Here is a 6,540-nt window from a genome sequence, read left to right on the forward strand (position 1 = left end):
TAAAATCAATGAGTAGAAAAGATTAAGTTTTGGGTCATCCAGAAATAAGGAAAAAGTCTTTTAAACCAAAAAAGAAGAGAGTGTGACAAGTCTTTTAACTGGATAGGCTTGTTACATATGTTTAATTTTGAAATAACAGAAGTTTTTAAGGTATAAGAAACCCCCACATCCCATTGTTTATATAGCAGAATGATGTGCTAAGATTATTTTTTTTAGTAAGTAAAAAAATCTGTGCACAATAACATTCATATATTTAAATTTCATCAATGTTGTTTAATTGCAATTTTGATTAAATTTTGTCGCTATGATTTTTCTGTTCAGGATATCATTTTAAGACTCCTTTATTTGTATTGAAACACGAGGTAACTTCCCTCTGTTCCAATGCAATTACAGTATGCTTTTGTCTAAAGTGAAATTAACACAGCACACCACAGAGCATTTGAGAAGCTGGAGAGACAGTGCCAGTCGATAATATGTTTTTATTTTGAATTAGAAAAAAGTCAAAAGCTGGATATCTCTTAAGAATCAGGTTGTCAGGATTCAGTGGAGGCCAGCAGTTCCTGGAAGGTCAGCCAGCGAGCCGGGATTCAAGCATAAAACCACAACAGCCAGAGCAGGACCCTCATCAGCCAGGTACCAGGTACACGGTGCCAGGTGAGGTGCGCTGAGAAGGGCAGGCCCAGAGATGGCAACCAGACTCATCCAAGACTCCGCATCATAAGGCAAGTTTGTTCTGATGAGGAGTGAATCTGCAGACCCCAATCAGGATCACATCCATTGACAGTTATCACGGTCATCCAGTCAAGTGATCACCAGTCAGGTCCAGAGTGAAACAATGACTTTGATAATACCACAATGAGACATTTTGATTGAGTAAACCCACCTGATTGAAATAAGGACAAAACAAGAAAAAACATCTACATGTTTAACATGCAAATATAATAATGTATTGATACAGATATAATGTCCAAAATAAGAAAGATGTAATGAGACATTTTAGCTTATGAAAATTCTCCCATCTTTATTAGTCAGAAAACTAAAAAATACACTTTTCATAGAACCATGGAATATCTCAAGTTAGAAGGGACCCATAAGGATCAAGTCCAATTCCCTGCTCCTTGCAGGACTACCATATGATACTAAACCATATGACAAAGAGCATTCTTGACTTCTTTCATGAAAGTGTTGGTAAAAAGAACACATTCTTGCAAGCCAGTTTAGGATTTCCCAGCAAAAAATTGCTTTGCGCATGCTGACCAGTGCTACCAATTTGAGCTGACTTCTGAATAAGAGGGGAATAAATACAGCTCCCATCCTTTTTAACGTTCCCAGTACTCCCCACTGTGGAAGCATGAGGAGTTGCTTGGCACTGGGAAATGCCTGCACAGTTTCACATAGCACAGAAGTGATGGGGAAATGGGCTTGGCAATACGGCTTTGCCAACCGGGTCAGAGTCCTTCCCCTTTTTAGACCCCACTTGTCTCTCACGGAGCCTCTTAGCTGCAGGTTTCCCAAGCAAGAGGAGCACTACAAGGCATTTTGCTTTAGCGAGTGGTAAGCATTGCTACCTGCTGCTGTTACCCACTGTGAGAGTAGTTTGTGGGACAGTTCGCTGGTTACTCCAGTGCAGCCCAACAAAAGGAAGGGACTGAGGCTTATTCGTGCTTATGACCTGCTCCTGTGGCTGTGCCGGGGAGCTGGAGTTTATAGAATCAAAGAACCACAGAATATGCAGAGTTGGAAAGGACCCACAAGGATCATTGACTTCAACTCCTGGCCCTGCACAGGGCACCCCAACAATCCCACCATGTGCCTGAGAGCATTGTCCAAATGCTCCTTGAGCTCTGGCAGCGTTGGGGCTGTGCCCACTGCCCTGGGGAGCCTGTTCAGTGTCCCACCACCCTCTCAGAGTAAGGAACTTTTTCCTGATAACCAGCTGAAACCTCCCCCAACTCAGCTCCAGTTGTTTCCTTGAGTCCTGTCACTGGTCATGAGAGTGAAGAGATCGGTACCTGCCCCTCTGCTGCCTCTCATGAAGATGTTGAAGACCCCAATGAGGTCTGACCTCAGTCTGCTCTCTTCCAGGCTGAACAAACCAAGTGCCCTCAGCTACTCCTCATAACGCTTCCCCCTCCAGATCCTTCACTGTCCTTGTGGCCCTCCTGTAGCCTCTGATCGACTTTCAAGCTCTTTTGCAGTGCTTGGGTGGGAGTAGGGAGTCAAGTCTCAGGCCACAGGTCTAGGGGTAGATGAGAGCAATATCATGGATATAGATTGTATTGGACCCCCAAACAAGATTTTTATCTGTGTGGTTTTTTTTAACTAGCTACATCAGGCACTTTGTGCTTATAACTTACGATCTTCCTAGATAGCTACATTCACCCCCAATGCTTTTTTTTCTTACCCTCTTCCAAAACTCTGTCATCTTTCATTTAAAAATTATATCATTTAATACAAATTGTCTTACAATGGGTTAAGGACCAAGCTGTTATTTATGCCCAACATGATAAATAAATTTGAGGTCATAAGGTCTCTGTTAGACCCCTACACACCTTGGCACTTCCACGTGGGCTTGGTTTCCTAACTAGGTTTCCAAGGAGGTCAGTTTTGTGACTTCCCATGTCAGTTAAGCACTTCCAGACTAGCACTGTCCACTGATCAGGAGCAGCAGAGAGGAAGAAAAGCCTTCTGCAGCAAGACAAAATGATCCATCCTGGTTATCATCTTTCTTACTCAAATGAGATTTTGAGGCATAATTGCATAAAGTGAGGAACTTTACTGCTACTGCAAGTGGGAGCCTCGTCAAGGTAGTCAACTGTGCTATGTCCCAGACCCTTTTCTTAAATTGATTTGCTGTTCCATGTACCCACCCCTTTTGCCACAGAGTGGCAGCAAATTAAGTGATGTAATTTGATCTTGTGACTTCCAACACAGTTGCATAGCTTGTGAGGTGAGCAGGATTTAAACTGAAGTAGAGGACTTCTCACCTCGGCCACTCATCACTGTTGAATAATATTACCTACTACTTGCTTCTCAGCCAGTGACATCATGAAAACAGTTAGAAATTCAGTACTCCTGTCCCTCCCTTCTGTTTTCTTAACATTGTCTACACTCAATGAGATGAATTTCCAGTTATTTTAGCCATGTTAACTCCATAGCATCCCCAAATACTTTAAAGCGTATGCTTGCTGCTGTACTTTTTGGGGTTGTGACAAAACTCTGTGCTGCCTGTGTTTTGAACAAGGTGCAGTTATTTGACCCAACCTGTCCAAAGCTGGAACAAAGAAGACTTAAGTTCCTTGGAAGAAATCTCTTAGTCAAATGTTTCATTATGGGAAGGGCCAAACCTGATCCACTGCTTCTCTTTTCCTCTACAAGGGCTATAAAAGAGACGGATACTGTTTGCAGAAGGGGTAGTATGTCAGAATTCCTGTACCCATGAAATAGATGAGAGGGGCCACTGACACAGCTCAGGACACTTTCAGAGAAATAATCGCTATTCTTACCTACCCTGAATACTACCAGCACCATGACTGGTGAAAACTTGTTGTGCCGGTATGGGCAGTGACTTTCCTGAGCCCTCAGGGTGTGGAAAATTTAGAGTCTGGTGCAGCACACTCACATAATCTTTCAGCCTGCATCTGCGCAGCCTATCTGCACAGCCTGTCAGTGGGCAGAGTGACTCAGAAGCAAAGGGAAATTCAGTTTTGGATGGTGAAGTCAGAGCCTGGTGAAGCCCCAGGCTCTGACTCAGAGAAGGCAAATACATTTGACATGTGCAAGAAGAGAATGAAAGTTACCAAATCTGGACTGGAGGACTTGGGACTCAAGAACAAACACCCTCAAGAGATACACTGGCTCTCAGACGGTCATGCTTTTACTCTTTTGCTCATAGAAGTGCAAGTAGCACCCCTTCCAGATATTTCTTCCTTTTTGTGTTTCTGTGCAATTGTAGCACTGATCTTCCGGATACATTTAGATTTGAAGTCACAGTGCTTGTCCAAAAAGGTTTTCATTCTGAACCCACGATGTTTGCAAAGAAGTGATGGAAAATCCTTGGTGACTGAATGACGGGAGAATGTGTGCGTGTGAGGGTCTGTCCACTTGCTGTGGCTAGGCAGCTTGTAACTACTCTGTCGCTACCACATGTTGAATAAACCTGTTTTCAGCTTGAAGGTTGTGCCTGGAAAAACAGCTGCTTGTGATGAGGCTAAATCTGTCCTACTTAACTTTCTGAGTATCCTTATTTCAGCTTACCCCTATCTGCAGAGGAGCACTGAAGGAAACTGGTGAGGAGTAACTGTCATAATCCTCACAAAGGGCCTTATTTGTAGCCACCCTCCCTCCTGGTTGCCAAATTGCAGAAGTCATTCTCTGGTGAGGCCACCTTTTGTCTCTATCTAAGAAGGAGACATGGATGATGTAGTGAGGTTGACTTCAATGTACTGCTTGATTGGGTCTCTTTGAAACAAATTTCTATCCCACCACGTATTTGGGAGCAAAATATGAAGTGAGTATCCTTCCCTCACCCCAGCCTTGCATGAAGTTGACACTCTGTGCCTTCTGGGTTAGCAGTGTTAACAATCATATCCATATTTATTCGTATGGTTCTTGGCAGCCAGTGTGGTTCCACAGCATATATCAGGATAGTTTTAGGCTATTGCTTTTTGTCTGTTAAAAAGCTTGTAACAGAGTGAACCATTCTCTTCTTTCACATTGCTGCCTTGGAGGTGTATTTATTAATAATAATTAGAGCGCACAGGACTTCATCTTTAAACTGCTTCCTAAAGATGACCTAATTAGGCTACACAGTTTACCAGTGAGTGAACCGTTACAATTTGTCATTGGGATTATTAAAGGAAGGAAAGCCTCAACACCTCATTCACCAAAGCATTTGAGATTGTGCTTCGTTTCAAGCATGTCTGGTGGTGAATTACATGTTTAAGTAGTCTTAAGGTCCCAACTACCTACCTGAGGCAAAAGCTTCCTATTTATTCTGGACTAGGATAGACCCATGTTGGAAGATAATAAATGTGTGAGCATTGCTGGGATGGTCTTTCCCTCACAACCCTGATTAGCTGCCTCAGGTAATAATAGAATTAGTAATAATGTTGAAGACATAGCCTCAATAGCTTTAGTGCAGTTTGTATCAGCTTGTCACTGACCACAGATAACTATTTGACTAACTTAGAACGGTAAAGTCACATCTTGATGGTTCCTGTTCCTTCTGCTAACTGTTGTAAATTGCACTTGTATCATAGATGCAGGGCATGTCTCTGACTGTATTTTTTCTAAAAGGCTTCCTGTCTGTCTACTCTTGGGCTTTATGAACTTAGGACCTGTGATTTCTAAATGTACTGAAGAGAGCCATGGTGCTCTAAGGAAGACTTTCTGCATCCCACCAGTTTTGCTTTAGTGAGTGTTTCAGGCTTTATACTTTTCCATTTGGGAGATTTCTCAGCATGATTTAAAGCTGTCAGTGTTGCTAATGTTGCATGAATGGAGAGAAATAGATGATAGAAATAAAATTATTTTATTTGCTAAATAGAATAGATCATATGATTACAGAATCATAGAATCACAGAATATGCTGGTTGGAAGGGAACCACAAGGATCATTGACTCCAACTCCCAACCCTGCACAGGACACCCCAACAACCCCACTCTGTGCCTGAGAGTGTTGTCCAAACACTTCTTGAACTCAGACAGGCTTGGGGCTGTGACCACTGCCCTGATGAGCCTCTTCAGTGCCCAACTACCCTCTGGGGGAAGAACCTTTTTCTAATATCCAACCTGAATCTCCCCTGACACAGCTCCAGCCATTCCCTTGTGTCCTGTCACTGGTCATGAAAGTGATGAGATCGGTACCTGCCTCTCTGCTGGCCCTTGGGAGTATGTTGAAGAGCCCAATGAGGTCTCTCTTCAGCCTTCTTCCTCTTCTCCAGCTGAACAGACCAAGTGCCCTCAGACGCTCCTTACACAGCTTCCCCTCCAAAACTTTCCCTATCCTCAGGGCCTCCTTTGGACACTCTCTAATAGCTTCATATCTTTCTTATACTGTGGTGCCCAAAACTACCCCAGTACTGCAGCTGAGGCCACCCCAGGTCAGAGTAGAGCAGGACAATCCCCTCCCTGGCCTGGCTGGCGATGCTGGACCTGATGCCCCCAGGACAGGGTTGGCCCTCCTGGCTGCCAGGGCACTGCTGACTCAGGGCCAACTGGCCACTGACAAGGACCCCCAGGGCCCTTTCCCAGCACTGCTTTCCAACCTCTCATTCCCACTCTGCTGGTACATCCGGGATTGCCCCATCCCAGGGGCAGAATCTGGCCCTTGTTAAACTTCCTATGGTTGGTGATTCCCAGCCCTCTGATCTATCCGGGTCTCTCTGCAGGGCCTCCCTGCCCTCAAGGGAGTCAACAGCTCCTCTGAGTTTTGTGTCATCTGCAGACATCTCAGTGTCCTTTCCAGTCTGTGTCCGAATCATTGATGGAGATGTTAGAGAGTACAGGGCCCAAGATGGAGCCCTGTGGATCCCCACTA

Source organism: Empidonax traillii, unplaced genomic scaffold (assembly GCF_003031625.1).
Source record: "Empidonax traillii isolate 1590-97213 ecotype Southwest subspecies unplaced genomic scaffold, ASM303162v1 scaffold945:size354297, whole genome shotgun sequence".
NCBI classification, from domain to species: Eukaryota; Metazoa; Chordata; class Aves; order Passeriformes; family Tyrannidae; genus Empidonax; species Empidonax traillii.